The sequence below is a fragment of the Hesperophylax consimilis genome, chromosome 9 (assembly GCF_061612785.1).
Source record: "Hesperophylax consimilis isolate HC1 chromosome 9, BYU_Hcon_1.0, whole genome shotgun sequence".
Classification (NCBI taxonomy): domain Eukaryota; kingdom Metazoa; phylum Arthropoda; class Insecta; order Trichoptera; family Limnephilidae; genus Hesperophylax; species Hesperophylax consimilis.
Genome location: NC_142844.1, coordinates 6,388,834 through 6,408,684, shown reverse-complemented (window position 1 = coordinate 6,408,684; position 19,851 = coordinate 6,388,834). Strand labels below are relative to the sequence as shown.

General features: G+C 31.6%; 1 pseudogene across 1 annotated transcript in view; it reads left to right on the top strand.

The window, feature by feature from the left end:
* Positions 1–19,851, top strand: part of LOC149420846 (pyrokinin-1 receptor pseudogene) — a 634,598-nt pseudogene that overhangs the window by 498,905 nt on the left and 115,842 nt on the right. The gene's annotated exons all lie outside the window — the stretch shown is intronic.

Below are 19,851 nucleotides of genomic sequence, written 5' to 3'. Positions count from 1 at the left end.
ACACAACAACCTTGATCACGTCACGCCAAAAATTACCTCAAACCGCCAAACTTCAGCGTGGATCTATATTGGGTGTCACGCTAGGGTACGATCGAAATCGTTAGAAATTCAAATTTAAAAATATATTTAACTGGAATAGCGTGAAAGGGCTTTTCTGTTGACTAAAAAGTTGAAAAAAAGTAGCTTCAAAATGCGGAACAGACCTGTACTTCTACTTGTTTACGTGTTCATATTCAAATAACTGTCGGAGTAAAAAATAGCAGTGCCTGCCCTTGGAATGAATCTTAAATTGATGTCATTGAATGGATGTCTAAAGCATATTATTTATTACACTATCACCCGCCACAGCCACACAGGAGGCCCCGAGGAAAATAATTTTCTTCAGGGCCTATGCCGTCTTTGGGGATACTGGATGGAGGGTATTTTTATAGAAATTAACGAGAGGAAGTTCTGGGGAGGAAAAAAGTATCAGCGGTGAGAAGGAATCCGTGGGTAGGTAAGTGCAAGAGTGACGGACTTATGGATCCATTCCCGACATTGCAGTGCAGTTGGTGGGCAGACGCATCTGTTGCCAAGACCCAGACAAATATTACCCTATGTACCCAGGCAACTGTGTTAAGTTACCAAACGCAGCGAATCGCTTGCCGTGAGGCAGTACCCATACCCGCCTCCCAAATTGTAAAATTCTTTTAGTTAAAACTCTCCGCAAGCCTCCTATATCTACTGCCTTACATCGTGTACATCACCATTACTTTTGATCTAAATCAAAATTTTATAATCATGATGAAACGAATTTCCATTTTGAATGGTCAGAATTTAGAATCACAAAACACGTTCACATTACATTTTTTGTGTTCTTTATTCTATGGTTGTAAAACTATTATAAATTTGAGTAAAATATGGATAATTTGTATTGATCGCGAGCTTTCACTGAGTGCCAAACGTTGCTCCTCACACCTCTGTCGGACAGGAAGATATTGGCTAAAACGTCTACAAAGGAAGGTTGTATTTATATTCCTTTCTTAGAGGATTACCCAAGGGTATAAGGAAGCGGGTTGTTTACAATCAGTCCACCCCCAATGGCGCTCAAAGGGTTAGTATTTTCTTATAACAAGACAATGGCTTCCTAGAAATTGGCGTTTCGTTATTTTGAGAAATTAATATATAAATAAGCAATACCAAACTGCTAGGAATTTTAATTTTTCAGCCACCACCTAAATAATAATAATACTGCGGTCAAAGGGTTCAAATTGCCAGATAGCAGTACAAAAAGATACAAAATGTTTTAAAAATAGTACCCACCCATAAGGGAAATTTATTTCATAAAATATATACGGTTCAACTTATTTAATTTGTTATGTTTAGTTCAAGGGGTCATGTTCTTCTAAAACTAACAGCTTATGAAATATTATGTTGGCCTGAATGATTTTGCAAAGTCATAAACCATTTATTTTTATTAAGTTGTTTTTATGTTTTAACTGAATGTTTTTCTTTTTATTTATGATTTTTTTCTGTACCTAACATAAATTTTATGTGGAAACTTTACTGGTTCATGCAAACATGTAAAATGTAATTATTTATATAAAATCTGTATAGCTGTTTGTTTACCCAACAAACTAAAAAAATATAATTAAGGTTGGTTAATTCACCAATTGATAGAAGTACTACATAACCAAGTCGTAGATAAAATATATTTAAATGGATCTTTTGTTAAAAAATACTTATGTCAAACTTTGGAGCGGAGGTTGCGAAAAATTAATAAATAGTACGAAATAATATAATACAAAATCATAGCACATTTTAACAAACTTTATTCTACAGTAAAAAAGAATCTCGTTTGTGCTTTTCATACCACGCTATGGTCGAGTACCCAAGCAACGTGAGAATTCGAAACACAAAAGAGCTCCAAAATCCACATTGCAACGAGTATAAATTAATTTATTATTTGTTTGAAAAGCTGCGTTGTTTCATTGTTGTCAGATTTGTTTACTTTCAGTTTTCTCTTTGCCGTAAAAGTATTGCCCAACAGTGTATGCCGAACGGTTTAAAAAAAAAGTTAAAAGTAATATTAAGGGTACTTATTTTTTCACTTTCGTAACGTAATTTCATTTATTAATTGGGGAGCGTGTTCACAAAGAGAGATCTCGACAACAAACTAAGTGGGTGTGGGTGTCTACGAAATGGCCGGGTCAGATTTTATAAAATCTATTTATTTACCTGCTAATGTGTTATAGAATATTATAAATTTTCACAATGTGAAACATCTGCGTATACTTACATTTATGTAAATTTGATTTAACTAGGTAGGTATATATATATAACGTAAATACTTTAATTTATTTTATTAGACCACTAGTTATTTATAAAAACACTATATTTCTGATTCCCTAGCGAATTTTTTTCCTAGGTTTTAATTACTTGTGCATTTTTCATATGTACGTATCTGTAGTTAGAAGGACTTATATTTAAATAATTTAGTTATATATATTTTTTTCGGTGCATGTTAAAAGTTAAAGCAAACAGAAGTTTCTATTTTTATTGAAAACAATAATCAGAAGAACTAAAATGTTTTGGTATTTCGCTCTGTGAAATCTTTTTATTTTTCATTATGTAGATATTTATTTAAAAAAAAAAAATTTCAATTTTTATTTTGATTTTTTATTTATTAATTTTTGGGAAATCGACAGTTTTTAATCAATTTGTACATAAGTATTATATAGTAAAATAAAACCAATTATGGATTTCCTCCTTGTGACTTTAACTGAGACAGCATAATATTATGGACTAAGTTATTTAAATTTGTGAGAAAGGAAAATGAATTAAAAAAATTATACAAACCAAAAGATTATATAAAACGAAATATTTACTAAACAATACATTTACAGCCACGGAGAGAGGTTAGAGAATAGAGATATTAACAATAGAGACATAAAAATAATTCACAAACCATCAGAGAAATATTCTTTTATAAACCTCTTGTATTTGGTAAGTTCGCAACTAAAAATATCAACCTTAGATAATACGCTATTGTAATTGTTGCATAGTCTGTTCAGGCAAGAATTCTGCTTAGAGTTCGTTTTGCTTTGATCAACCCTGAACAGGACAAGAGCGTGTTGAACGCGCAGGTACATTGAATGGAATCTTGTTTAGCAACTCTGGGCATTGAATATTATTGTTAACTTCTTTATACAGGAATAGTGCATCCTTGTGATATTTTATATTTAAATTTTAATTAAATAAATGTGGTTTTTTACAAAGGGATTGAGTTTTTTTCATCATATCTAACAGTTAGGTAATTGAATTTGAATTTAAATATGATAATAAAATAACTTTTGTTTTGCTTAGTGAAAACGCTCCTCAATTATTATCTAGGTGTGTTGTAATTTTGCTCACTTTTCTTGATATTAAACAATATATTTTTTTATTTTATTTCTTTCTCCGTTTTCAGAATAACGAGAAAGATAATGTACAATAATGTTACCAGAATGTGGATGATATAACGCAACTTTTTTTGCTATCACAATACTGACATTTGATTTTTGCAATGTCGCTTCACGCTAAGCCCCATGGCCAAGGCTTATTTTACCACTTTCAATCATTATCACTTTACTATCAGTTCACTATCTACCTACTTATATGGATAATAGATTTTAAAACATTTAAGCTAGTCCTACATAAGCAGTGCACCATTATAATACCATGTGGGTTTGGACAATTTCACATTGGAAACTTCCGCATCTCGCACACAAATAATACCATATCAATATTTAACCAATATTAAAAATTAGGTGTGGTAATATCGACATTTTACGGGAGGTGAAATATCACTACAGCGCATTATATAATATCATTATTGTTGACGCAACTATGCATCTCCCACTAACACAGATTCCTGCATTTCCTCACTTTGTATTCCCTCACCCTGAATTCCCTTACCCAAATATCTGTCCCTGTCTGACAGTTTGGATTACCTACCGGAATGATGAGACCACGTCACTCTATTAAAACTGCCTGTGCAATGTACACGTTAAGTGATCCCCAAAATGTATATAAAATCGAGTCTGCTAAGAGAACCATAAAAGTATAATCGTGTTCTTATAACACGTGTTTTAGAAGACTAGCGGTAAGTCCCAGTAAGTTCTCAATTCTATCTAAACGTTGACCGGCTTCCCAAGTAGTTATGTAAATTTGAAAGGTTAAGAAAACATGATTCACCACAAAAATTGATTTGTATGCAATGTGCGACTACAATATTTATGTATAGGCATATTCTACGCTTTTATTTTCATCAGAACAAACCAATCTGTAGAGTTTAGTTTTTCAGAAAGTTACATTTATTTAATGAAGTCAAAATTTTGGTATTAACTTCCACTCCACACCATCAGGTGGCTTCAAATAAGTGTGCTCCCACTTTTCTCGAAATAAATTTACCATGACAATTCATGAAGTGAATTGGTATATTTTAAGTCTAAGAAAATATTATTTACGTACCAAAATATGCTTTCCAGAAAAGATTTTATTCTTTTCCGAATGTTGGAAAATGTCTACGGAAATTGTATCTCTGAGAGAGCTAATAATTCACCTTTCAATTGTGGTTTTAAACTATATACAGGTGTCCTGGGGTAAAGTGAGCTTACTTTGGGGGGTGATTCTTCATGATGGTACAAGTAAAAAAAAAGAACGTTTTTTCTTTTAAATTAAAACGCTGTAAGATTGTTTTCAGATACAAATGTTGAATTTTTTGTATGGTGAAATAAATATAATTCTATTTGAAAAATTATTTTTGTAATGGAAAAATTCCATAAAAATTATATTTTTAATAACATAACATAAGCAAATATCAATCCAGAAAATCAACGTTTATATTACGCTTACAATGAAACATAAAGGTTAATTTTTATTATTCTCTGGGAACTTTTAATATATTTTTTTATTTATTTTATAAACGAGATAAAAAGTGACAGTTTTTAACTTAATATAAAAAATCTGTTTTTAAAATTTCTTTTTCTGTTCAACTTTGCTACATTTTGAGTAAAATTACATTTGGTTATTTTGTTTAATTTGAAAAAAAGTTGAAAAAAATTCTCCAATTTAGAAATATTGTCAAATAGGAAATCTAAAAGATAATTTTATTTATTTTCTAAAATGGTACCTATTGGGTTTACGACATCTCAAAAAAAAGACATTTATTACAAGGAAATATCCCGAAATTCGATGAGAAATTTCATGTTTATACAACGAATAAACTACCCTCTTTAGCTGTACAAACAATGTGTATAACTTTTTTTGGCTGTTAAATATTAACTAAAACAATTTTCAATTTAGATTGGTTTACTTTTAATTCTAAAATATCTGAAGGTATTCCGCATAGTTACTTTATTGTTTTCGAAATAATTAATGCATATTTACTTTGGCATATTTACTGAAACGTGTAATATAAATACGGAATATGGTATATAAAATGTTCCACGAACTTTAGGAACGACAGGTTGAATTATTTAGAAAATGGGAAAGTTTGGTAGATGAAGTCACACAAACCATGACATTAAGGATTTTATGGAAATAAAGGAATTTTTGTTGTTTGTTTTTGGGGTGTTATGCCGTGTTGCGCTAACTCCTTCTTTAGCCGACGTTTCGGACAGCGTTGCAGTGTCCATCATCAGGGCAGGCTGTCCGGAACGTCGGCTAAAGATGGAGTTAGCGCAACACGGCATAACACCCCAAAAACAAACAACAAAAATGCTTTTGGTCGTGAAAATCTAAAAACTTACCAAATAAAGGAATGATTATTTTCGTGACGGTTAAATAAAAGGATTTTACAAATAATCATTATGAAATTATACAGACTCGAAAACGGTAAGCAAATAAAATAGCACCAAATAATATTTCTGTACTAACTGGGTAATTTAATACGTTGATAAATAATGTGATGTAAATTTTAATAATTTGTTTCAAAAACATATTTTTTTAAATGTTTGGTTAGTACTGGTTAGGTTAGGTGTAAGTGCAAGGGGATAAATACTTCCTAAGCGTTTTTGATAAAAAAATTTAAGGTTTTAAAAAAAACTTAATTTCTAATCTTTCAAAGAGTACATATCCGCTCACAGTGTTTATCAATGCTAGACAGCTGGGGACTTTTAACATTAAACAAATTAAATTATTTTCAGTGTTTTCAATCACTCTGTTGAGTTATGTATGTAGGTCGCCCGGTTTCGGTTGCACTTAAACTTCTTCAGCATGATCGATTTATAGTTTCTTCTGTCCATTCCAAAAGCAAAGGATCACTCCTGCAACAAGGTCATTTGTGGTGAACACTCTGCTTTATAATTCGAATTAACAATAGTATTAAAAGTATTCAAAACAAATTTATAAAATATCTTACCTCCAAATTCAACAACAACTTTTAATGTACATTTCAATCTTTGCAGCAAAGACAAATAGTAGCTGATTTAACATTTATACTTAGAATTTTATACAATAACATCGACTGTACTTAGCCCTTTCAACCCGCATTATTGTTTCCACGTATATAAAATATGTAATTCTTGATAATACCTCAAAAATTATTTGAAAATTTTTGGATTTATTTTTTTTAGAAATTATGTTTATTTGGGCTAACATTGGACGTCAGAGGGTATTTTTCAAATAGTAAGGTAAAATAAACATAGCACAAAAGTAATATTATTAACTGTTTCATATCAAAAATGCACATTTACAATGTGGTGATAGTCTATAAATTAGAAACAAATTACATTTTAACTAAAACTCATTCATTAATAAAGAAATAATCAACGATAATTAATCTTTAAAAATTCTCCAAACTAGTCGAAAACATGTCCGTCGCTATCATTGTAACAATAACAGATATAGAAACTTGATTAGTTACCGACTTGATTTCTAGTTTGCTAAACTAAAATCCCAGTCTAGTAAAGGTATTCTATTCTCACGGCAAATAAAAATCAGACCCTAACCAAAAAGTCCTCATTTTGTATGTGAAAATTACTTATCACGGTTTTGAAACAAAAATATTTTTTTAATGTTTATAATATAGGTATTGTGCAAAAACAGACCAAGCCAAGCGAGATCTGATGAGTACATTTATCGAAAAACATATTTGATTGACTTTTTTAATTGGATCAAATTTTTTTACTAACTCTTTTGAAGGATAAACCGATCAATATAATATGTCATTGAAGAAGAAGATAATTCTAATAATTTTAAGCCAATCGTGAAATAGACCAAGTCACAAAAATAAAAGATAACGTTCTTAAGGCGATAACGTGCTTAAAGCTTAATGTCAAATAACTATTTTGGTTAATCTTTATAACGAATTGGTGTACATTATGAAAACCAAAAAATATGCTTTAGATAAATTGAAGGTTTTCCTATCGTTTCGCTTGAATAGAATAGAAGAAAAAAATATTAATGTAAACTACTAAAAAAAAAGTGGGTGTGTCAAGCCTACGCAAGACAGAAGTGAAACTTCTAGTTTCAGCTGATGCTTGGCGTGGCGCAGTTCGCTGGTGTCTGAGAGAGAGGAAAGAAGAGAAGAGAGAGAACGTTCGTGAGCGGCTCCCCCACCTCAACAAGGTTTCACTTCAAAAATGCCACAGCCGAGAATCGAACCTCGCTTAACTGATTGAAAGCCAACCACGCTGAGCACCAACTGTAAGCAAAGCCGCATAAATTGATTATATTATGTAGGTTCTGAAAATATGAGAGCTTGTTATGTTTTATAATGTTACCTACATCACACCCAAAATATAATATATTTTTAAAAATAATGTACAATGTACAGAAATAGAATCCCACACAAGATCGCGTAGTGCGCTCTAGCGAACGGATATTTTATCAGAGGGAGATAGTTTTAATTTTTTTTCTGTAAATTATTACATATTATCAAAATAAATAAATTAATTAAATAAATGTAATACAATTATCATAATATACGGATTAGATAATAATTTTAATCCAACACAATAACGCAAAGCGCGCTCTAGCGGAGTAATGTTTTATCACAGTGAGATAAGTGTTTTTATTATTTTGCAATATTATTTTCTTTTAAAAAATGTTCTGACCTACTAAAAAATAAGATATTGAATGAAAAAGGCGTTAAAAACAAAAAAATAATGTGCGATGGCCGAGAATCGAACTCGGATCAACTGCTTGGAAGGCAACTATGCTGACCATTACACCACCAACGCCAGTTGTCGGGATGAGCTAAGAAGCATTTATATGTTACTTCAAAACTTTGACTAGATCAAATGAACTTTAATCGGTGGTGGGGGTACCCGCATTTTCGTTTCGGTCATGAGTCGGTTTTACTCCGGTCCTCGAAATTGCATGACGCGCGTAAAGAAGTTTCACTTCAAAAGTTTTTTTCAATAGAAATGTATGAACTCATAAAGGAAACAACTTTTAAAAAATACAGTATTATAGCTAAGATTATCTGTGACAGTTTCACTTGATTAACTTTTTTGGTTTCTTATAAAATTATTTACAAAATAAATAAAAACCAGTTTTGTGCTTGAAATTGAACGTTTTTAGACTCCGTTTGACAAGTGATTTTAATGCCTATAACCTACAATATAAGGAATACCAAGAATATACGCAATTTTGGCTTGTAGCTTCCTCTTAACTGGGATTTGAACCCAGGATCTTTGTTTTACCTTGACAATGTCATTAACCACTCAACGATTGGGACCTTATCATTATACGTCGTTTTTGTCGATCTCATATTTCAAATGAAGAATTAACAATATTTTTATCTTGCCACTATTTTTTTCCATATTTTGGCAGCTTTGAATGATTAACTAACTAATGAATTTATTTGTAACCGAAACTCGATTGGTTTCTATTTGTTACTGTTGGAAAAGTGCCTAATTATAGTTTAACGGGATAGTACTTTAAATAACAATAAAACCGAAAAAGTTAATCCAGTGTCTTGTTCTGTTTCACGATTTGTTTAGATTAATTGTATTATTTTCTTCTTCAATGATATATTTGATTTAAAAAACTTGGGAGTGGAAATATTTCATAAAACTTTTATTGCATATCAGTGCTTTGAAACCTGATACAGTCAAGACTGCATCGGGTTTCAAAGTTTGGTATTGGAATTCCAAATTCCATTATTCTAATCTGCATCTCTCATTTCTTACAGAAGTATATTGTATCCGGTGTATAGTGGATAGTGGGTGGAAACCTTCCGAGAATCGAGAACTGCTTACTTTTAATAAATTGTTGAAGAATCTGGATAAATATATTCACTGATCAGTTCGTGTTTCATATCCGGTCTTAGTTTTTGACGTCGAATAAAATAAGCATAATATTTCATTTTCTGTAGGAATTCCATGGCTGGTTAAGCGCTTGTTATATGCCAGTGAATTTTCTCAAACTGTCAAAATGTCTTCATTTTTTTGTCGCTAGACGGCGGTAATTGTTCATTGATGAACTTGTGAAAATACAACGTCAAATGTGCGTTCACCATGTCGCAAAGCAATGAACGTACGCAATAGGAAATATAAGGTATAACAAACAACTTAGTAAAAAAGTATGACATATTTAAAGAACCTACTATTTTGATAAAGCATTTAATTTGACATTTTTTATAAATGTTTCATCATTCACTTGCTGTTGTCAAATCTAATTAGATTTGAACGGCTTTTGGCTTTACGACTCGCATTTGAGGAAAATTTCCGATGCAAAGAAAGTTTGTTTTACACGGTGTTCGGAAACTCGTGGTATAAACGGTATAACTTGTGGATGAATCTACCTATCATTTAAAGTCAATTTTGGGTTATGACTTTTTTATTTGAGCTTTCGTTTTCAAGAAGATCGAAGGTGGATTTTTTTTGGTAAATTAAAAAAATTTATATTTGAGAGAATATCTATACATGTTAATAATATCATTTATAATATTCACCTCGATAAATAAAATAAAGTTAATTTTTTTATTTATATATTTGTTAAATTATTCTGTGTTATTTAGTAAAACTAAAAAATAATATTTTTTCATTCATTCGTTACATGAAACATACTATGTTTGGAAGATTTTTTCCGGATTTTTTTTTTTATTTTTTATAGTGAATTCCTCATAAGAGTCCCAACTGCTCCCGTCTGGAGCCAGTGAGACTATGGCATCCCCAATTGGGGGATGTTGTGAGGCTGAAAGTAAGTGGGGGAGGGAAAGAGGAAGGTGGGGAAGAACCTGGCTATTCAGATCTAGTCACTAAACACGGCTACAGCCATTTGGAGCAACGTTTCAATTCTGAATGGTGGTCTTACACCAGGGCGATACTGGTAGTATCTTCCACTCTGAAATGGATGCCATAGATAAATCATGTATTGATCTACAAAGAGAAAAATAATAAATATTATTATTTGGAACTTTACAACACAACACATAGATAGAATATCTTTGATTTGACAACGTGTGAATGGTTACGTGTTTATACGCAGAAAGGCAATATTATTGTTAATTTCTTAAAAACTTTTTTTCTGTTTAATCAAACGATAAAAAACGGTAATAAACTTGTTTACTCCTCTTATTAATACCCCTTGCTATGTAAGGTCGGAACAGTGAAAAACTTGACTTGTTTTCACCTAAAACGTCCGCTTTTACCAAACCAACAATGATCTGGCGTGAGGTGGTAATTTTTGGTTTTATTACCAAACGTGCCATATGAAAAAACGTTCACTCTCACCACTTAGTCAGAGCGCGTAAAGACAATGAATTCTCATACCCACATACATACTTGCAAAAAGTCATGACGTTCGTGATATCCGTTAGGAACATGATCGAATATTGAATGTTGTATTTTACGCGTTTCGAAGATCTTGACACTTGAAAAAATACAATGCGACAAATATACATGCAAAAAGAGAATTTGTGAGTACTTACTGTTTTTTAGCTTCCTTAGATGCAATATCCTTAGCAATGCTTCAAGTGTTTCGGTATTCAACTTTTGGACCCATTTATGAAATATTTTGATGGCATTTTCAAAATATATACGCCGTCAAACACAGAGCTTATAATTTCACCGCCATCAACGGGGGCTTCTATCCCGGAATAATTAAAAAAACTGTGAAATATGTTGAAAAATTGGTGCAAGATGAAGTATTGCTTTAATTGTTAATATCGACAGATATCATAACAATAATCAAAGGCCGTACTTCTACAGATGTGTGTATTATATACATATTTTAAATTAAAAATATTATGTATAATATTATCATTATATATTAAAATATTAATATTATCGAAGTTTTAAAAGTGGGTTGTATGGTGTATCAATATTTTATTTTTTTATGGTCGAATGCCTACATCAACAACAAAAAAATAGGCTGACTGAAAAATAATAGTCCATTATTTGGTAACAAAAAATATGAAGTCTGAGAATGACATACGAAAGGTAGCATCAAGCCGTTTTAGAGAGCTGTTTTCCAGAAAAACACCATTCTGCCTTATAACCCACTCTTAAGCTTTTTTCAATTCAATTTCCAGTCCAGAAGATAAAAGATTTTTTTTAAATTAGTAAGAATTAAATGCTTTGGTTGTGAAACTATATATACATTTACATTTTTTTAAACACACTTTATAATACACCACTTTTATTGAATTATTAAATCACAGAAATCCAGGTTTTGTTTATCTCAAACTTCGCCAGGGCTTTTACATTGACTAATCATAATTACATACAGACACATACATATAAGAAAATAACATAATGCGTTAAATGCAATAAAATTTTGGATTGTTAGTTCTTTTTTTTTTACTGTTTTCCGATTTTATGTCCGGGTTAAATCTTTCCCATAGGAAAAACTAAACCCTTCCACACACTTTTCCACAAATGATCATCTAGTCAATCAACATTATGCAAGTGCATTATATAAGCAAAACAAATACAAAACAATACAAGAACAACACGTCAACTCACCAGAGATCAAATGGAAAAATAATTCACCAACTCCAGATATTTTCATATCAGAGGGTTCGGCTCGGTAGAACTCCTAACAGGGCCTATAAATCCTACTGATCCCTCAACATAAATATTTTTAAAATATTTCGTTATCCTACATGTATTCAAAATGACCGACTTTTGCATCTTTATGTATAAATTTTTTAAAACATCTAAGTTTTCTTAGTTCAATTTATTTGATTATTAATTATGTTGGAATTATTATGAATCTCTGAATTTCCAGGGCTTCTATATTATTAAACCTGATTCCAATTCCATTTGTAGGTTATATTTTAGTTTCTTATTTCAATCAGAAAATGCATTATTATTTAAACAACGATTTTATTTTACTCTAATGTTTATTTTTTATTGTTGACGTTGCTAGGCATTTTTACTATATAAAAAGTGGAAAAACGGCTCGGAGCTATGTGAGTTTGCATGTAATTATAATTAATTAATTTAAAAGCCTCTAAAAAGCTTGAGATAAGCGAAACCTAGTTGGGTGTCATTTATTACTTCATAAAAAGTGGTATATTACAAAGGGTATTTTTTAGTTTGATAAAAGGATTCTTTTTTAGTTTTTATTTAAAAAGTCATTAGTTTTTCGAGTCCTTTGTATCAGAAATAAATATTTTAGTTCTGTTGTCATAAGTCGACTTACGACTGTTCGATCAGTCACATTTCTAGTTCGATCAGAAAAAATTTTATCATGCTATTTTGTTTATATGTTTTTTGACTTTTACTGTTTTGCGGATTATTTCATTCAATAAATTTACCTAATTAGACAAAGCGAGCTGGAATTATGTCCACGGGACGCGGAAATGGCTGTTGTTCTTGGCGGCTACCAAAAACAAGGAGGGATGTGATTCATTGGTCACTCAGGAATCATCAGTTATTTTAGGTTCTTATTCAAATGAATGCTTAAATAAGTAAGTGCCTTCCAAACCAAGTGATTCATAATTTGGTTCATAAGTTGGTGATCACATTACTCATCATACTATGTATATTCAACTATAGGTGCATGCATGTAAAATATGAAATATTAAAGTTCAATTAATTAAGTTTCAAATTTTATCTATTTATTTACGCGTTGAAGGTTTCACATTACAATTAGTACAGCTTTTTAAAATCAAAATACTGTTAAAAATGTGACTGCATGACCGTGGACTAATAAAATATTACTGGACACTTTTTCTCGCACGTCCATGTTCGAATAAGTAAAATGGACGAGATGCGACAGTATTATATTTTTTATAAACACGTGTTCTGACTTCCTCATAAAATATTCGCGCTTTATCGATAGTTTGTTGTGAAATTTGTCAAATAATTCGTTATGGGCTTCCAGTCACATTTTTACAGGAAAGCGAATACTCTGCCCATATTTTTAATAGATTAACAACTTTTCATTTCAATAAGTTGTTCAAGATTATAATATTAAGTGGGTATATACATTTGAACTGATTATTTAACTAATAATATTAAATAAAATCAGACAAACACTAAATTAGATGCTACTGGTAATAAATTAGGTAGGTATTAAAAATATTAAAATTCTGTGTTTGAAATGTGTATTTATTAGGTTTATGTTTTTGACAGATCAAAAACTTTGACAGACTGAATAACTATTTCTTAAGTTATTGAACGGTATTCATTTGATTGGTAAATTTTTGGTCGGCTTTATCATGAGGCAATTATTTAAAAAATATTTTCATATTCACTTCACATATTCTACCATTTTAATATCACGTGGTTTATTTCCGCTAGTTTATTAATATTAAAGGATATTGCGAATATTAAGCAACAACTTCTTTATTGATATTCCAAAATACGTGTATTTTTTTATTGATTTTGAAAATGCAGATTAATAATAAAAAAAGTTAAATTTATATTAAAGTACGTGCGTAATAAGGCAAGTAGAAAATTGATAATATTAACAAATATTTTGTTATATGCTCATGAGCGAATGAGCGAAGATAGGAGTGAGTAAGGAGGATATATGATGCAAATGTGAATGGTAGCAGAAGTCGGGGACGCCCGAGGAAGACATGGCACGATCAAGTGAATCAGATACTCGAGTCGGGCCATGTCAAGAGTCAGAATAATAGAAGAGTATGTGTATCTTCCAGAATGCGACGTTTACATATTGTTCAATAAAATTTAGCCTTCAGGCGCATTCCCACAGTTCGTATTTTCAAAGTTAGTGCAGTTTCCCACATTTGCACATTCGACCCTACAATAAAACAATTCATTGGCCTGGTATTTTTATAAACATATTGTCTTGTTTGTATCATTTATGATTTAAGAATTCATTTTATTTCACGCAGCGGCAGCTTTCAAATAGGGCTGTTCGCTTTATATTTTATGATCACCCTAGTTAAACCATTATGCCTAAAAATATTTGCCAATACCTTTCCCACCCCTGTCCCATAGTAATAAAAACCCCAAATAAAGTTTCATCTCCCTTAAAATAATTCCTTTAAAATATTTGTATTGTTTAAGTCACGTTTGTATCATTAAGAATAGTTAAGTGCATTTTATTTATGTTAAGAATGTTGTTTGCCAACGAGCGGGTGGAACATCTTTATTTTGGTAAAATGTCCTTCAGAATTTAGTTTAAATACAGATACCTCCCAGAAAAAGGACAGTATTAGAGTGTTGCTATAACTGGTAGGTACAGACGTACCTACGCAGGAGCGAGTGTTGAAATAACTGGTAGGTACATGCGTACCTAGGCAGTCAGTCGTGAGATAATTACTAGGTTTATGTAAACCTATGGAAAACTGAAGAATAGAGGAAATTAGACCTTTATTTCTTTCAGTTTAAGTTTTAGCAGATGAAAATAAGATCCTCTGCAAATATATTGTGAATTAATAAATTTATATGTCAACAAAAAGAAGTGTTTTCCTGCATTCCATCTGACGGCGTGTTCTCGTACCACGATAGCAGAAACATATGGTCCTTCGAGCCGGATCGGGAACAGCAGCATCATGGAAGCGGGACAACACTCAAAAACATCATCTGTCTGCGGCAGCAAGGCGGGAACCAGCAGCAGCTGGACGGAGGCTCAAATAAAAGCTTCAGCAACCAAGGTGCACATCACGAGACAAAAGGCCCGCCTACTTACGGAGATGGCCGAAGCAAAGATGGCTGCTTCCGAAGCAAAGATGGCTGCAGCAATGTCAATATTGGAAGCAGAGAAGCAACATGCGGCGCTCGTTTTAAAAGCTGCATCAAGGACTTCGCAACGGACTCTCGAGGATAGAGTCAATGACTGGGTGGACCAGTCACATCACAGTTCATCATCAGAACTTGGAGATCACGATGAACAGCCTCTTCGAGTTCAAATGGAGCAGCAACAGGAACTGCTCCATGATGGGCGGTTATCACTACAACCGCCCACAAGAACTGCACAGCAACAGCCCTTGGCAAGGCAGACTCTCTCGTCGCAAATGGAACCTCGGGTATAGCAGGCTCATCCGCTGCAATTGGAACAGCGGTTGGAGCAGCACAAGGGTGGGCGGTACGCATTACTCCCACCAAAAGGATCCTCAGAGCAGCAAATATATTGTGAATTAATAAATTTATATGTCAACAAGAAGTGTAGCAGTGCGTACTTCTGGACGGGCAGTTCCTACCCGATTAAGATAAACATTGGTCAACATTCTACAATTGGCACTACTGTTTCGAGCTATGAGTGCGGAGCGGCACTTCGTCGAGCTCAGTTGCTTGCTGGACTCGGTAGCCTACGGTGTGTTCGTACGACGCTGGAACAATGAGGGTCTACTGTGCAATCTACGAAAGGTCTTTTTCACTTATATCTTTTTAACAATGTACTTATAATTCAAATAGGGATTACTCATTTTAACTTCTTGCGTAGTTATTTTATAACTCGCTGGCGCCCGCTCAGACATTCCTTACAAGATTTTAAGTGTTTTAAATTTATTAATGTCACATGTTCATTAGTCAAAAAATTTATCAAGATGGCGTTAAATTCACGTACATTCTTGACACGCCCTGAGATAAGTTCTTTGATAGAGTCTCATGTTTATTTTATTTGATTAATTCTTTTAATAATTGTTTTAATAAATTAGCGTCTGTTGATATGTAAAATATTCTATTATTTAATCATCCTTATCAGTTCTCATCACTACCTACCTACATTGAGTTAGTGCGTGTGCGTAGATGACTAGATAATTGTATTCGGTAATTTACCTATTAATGTCACAATCGAAAGATCCATCATTAATTTATACATTGAATCTCTTCATCACCCACCCATTGGCATTAAATGTTACAGAAGAAGTGTTTTCCTGCATTCCATCTGACGGCGTGTTCTCGTACCACGATAGCAGAAACAGTATGTATGAGACGATGTATGAATGTGAATGAGGCAAGGAGTGTGTGCCAAGACCGAGTTGTTTGGCGGTCCGTCCTCTCTGCCTACCCCTGCGGGGAAACGGCGTGATGGTTAGTTAGTTAGTTAGTTAACAAATATTTTTGAAATCAAGCAAAATATCATATTTCTCTCAAAACATGTTTGTGATCGGAAATACTTAAGTTACATAATAATTTATTTTAAAATACTGATTATAAAATTTTAAATATCAATAGTAAATTATAAAAGTTAAAAAAATATTCACTACATTGAGAATGTTGGAAATCTGATATTTTACGGAGAGTTTACTTTATTACAGAGACAAAGCTTGATTTGGCTCTCCAGAAAAATTAACACTATTAACACTTAACAAATAATAAGGATAATTATACGTCGAACGATTAATAACGTCTTTATCATACTGTCTTCCATATTAAATTGAAACTTCATTTGGGAACTGTAATAACATTTATAAAATTTTCACTAGGCCTATGTAAATACTATACATAACTTTGATTTGAGATTTTGAAGCCAAGATGAAAGGACGAATACTTAAACAAGTCAGTAAATTTGCAGCAGAACAAGAAAACTGCCACTCATGTCGTATGGAAAGTAATCAGCAACATTGTGTACTTTGTTATTATACTACATTTTATGACATGTTACAACCTTTTATACTTTTGTAATAAATAACAGTAATAGCAAATAACATTGGTTTCTTTCAAGACCTTTCTCATACAATTTACACCGTCCAACTATTTTTTTTTCATGTATAAAACATATTATATATATGGTATATATGTGGTATATATGTTTACTATATGTATATATGAATTATGTATATATATATAGTCTCATTTTATGCCTTCTGTAAGAAAGGTACAATTAATTCCGGTGGTTTAAAATTAAAAAAAACATGATTCATATATATGATTTAAGATTTTCACGGCCAAAAGTATTTTTGTTATTTGTTTTTGGGGTATTATGCCGTGTTGCGCTAACTCCTTCTTTAGCCAACGTTTCGGACAGCATTGCAGTGTCCATCATCAGGGCAGATGTCTTATTTGAGGTTGTGTTAAAATGTGAGCTTAAGTATGAGGTTGTGATACCGTGTTGCCAGCTCCAACCCTCTGAGCTAACATTAACGTATCATTTTCTTATTATTATTGTAGCTCAGAGGGTTGGAGCTGGCAACACGGTATCACAACCTCATACTTAAGCTCACATTTTAACACAACCTCAAATAAGACATCTGCCCTGATGATGGACACTGCAATGCTGTCCAAAACGTTGGCTAAAGAAGGAGTTAGCGCAACACGGCATAATACCCCAAAAACAAATAACAAAAATGATTCATATATGTACACAAAATTTCATCATAATTAACAAACTTTCGGGCATGTGCGGGAGACCAAAAATCCATTTTTTATAAATAAATTTCTTACTTATTTTTTTGCCCTAATATTACTGTTTTTTTAATTTGGAATAAACACAAAAGTTACGATTTAATTTTTTTAAATTTTAAAAAAAATTTGATATTTTTTGAAAAAATTAAAACTTTAGGCCTTGTGCGGGAGACCTAAACATTTTTTTAAAAATCCAAAACTTTTTGTGGTACCTAGTAGCAATTTTTTTTAACTTGGAATTTGAAAACAAAAAAAATTCAAAAATCGATACACCCTAATGTACATCACAGTTGAAATTTCAATGCCACGAATAAGCTCCAACGTGAATTGAGGCAGAAAATTTTATTATTATTTTTTTTACGCCTATTCTGGCTATAATATGCATTTTAAAAGAGAATACATCTAGAGAGCTATCGACATATATAAAAGTTGAATCACTTGATACCAACTTCAAAACTAACTTACCTATATTCTGCAATATGTTAGTACCTAAGTCCTTTAATTTTATTGACATTTTTTCTAACAAATCTGACTAACATGAATAAAATTAACAAAGGATGTAAACCTAGTATTCATTTGCCAGCTTTTATTGCTGGGTCCTTTTCCGTGGTAAAGTACTATCTATAGAACAGGGACAGACAACTAAAGAGGCCTTTTCGAAGCGATGGTTTCCGCACCCGATTTTATAGAACAAGAGGAAGAAGTCGATGGTGAATATTAAATTTTAAAAACACAAATATCTTTTTAAAAATTAAGTTTAATTAATTTTTTAAACAAAATAAATACATAAGTTTGTATATATATATATACCACTATTTCATCAAAATAATGGACATATTAGAATAGTCACTGTGTTGAGTTAGCATTGAACCAATATTTATTTATTTATTGGTTTAAAAAAGTTTTTTTTTGAATTATACATACATTCAATAATTACTAATTTTAAAACAATTTTGTCTGTGTGTACTTATTTGTCTTAACTTTTTTACCTATTTTTGTATTTGTTAATTGTCATTATCCTGACAAAGAAACCATTGGTTTTGAAATGGTTCCATGCTAACTCAACACAGTGACTATTCAACACACTTTTAAAAAGTGATATAAAGTCATTAAAAACGATGAATTTTTTTTTCACCCAACCTAACCTAACCTAACCTAACCTACTTAAACCAGTTAATAAAGTTTTTTTTTCATCACTTTCCATGACTTTTTAAAGATGAATTATCATTTTGATGATTTATCCGGTCAACATAAATATTAGCCACTCTCAAAAGAATATTTGAAAGAAAAAAGATCTAAGAAAAAATTAAAAAATTATATGAATTCTTAGTCCAAGTGCGATGCAGTCAAATATGACCGAATAAATTTGTTGCAAGTAAATAAAAAATGTAAATAATATACATAAAGTATTTATAAATTAACACAATGGAATCAAGACCTAACAAAGATGTCTAAACAATTTAAAATTAATTATTTTCATTAAAGGTATTAATATGAAAATAAATTCAACAGATCTATTTCAAAAAAATGTTTTTGATTATATTTTGTTTATGCCAAATAATGGCTAATTTTCGTTTCATCGAGAATTGTTTATGGCAATGAATTTTGTTCCTGAACCCCGTTTTCCTCTCCTTCATACCCTCCTCTTTGTCCGTCAGTCAGTCAAAAACCAACAGCCGTGACGCGAGGTGAACATTATTACCCAAAACGCATCGCCTAGCAATAAAAATCATCTTAACGCATCGCAAAAATAAAGTTTTGCTAATACCACAACTACAGTGCAATCCAAGTGCATCCCAACAAGTGAATGTTCCTCCACCTCCGTAAATACCCATATACCTTTATAAAACTCATTGCCAAAGAATAATGTTATGTTATAAAAGGTCCACAGCTTAAACATATGTAATGGATTTATTTTTAAATTAATTTTATTTCTAAAAATTATAAAGATATCTGTATCTATTGTATTACCCATTGTATTCGTCTTTGAAATGTAACAACCTTTTTATAAATAATTTAAGATATTTGTTATATTTAAAAACATAAATAAGTTTGTACTTCATGAACACAACTACATTTCGCTCTGATTAAGAGCATCGGTATAAAATTGGCT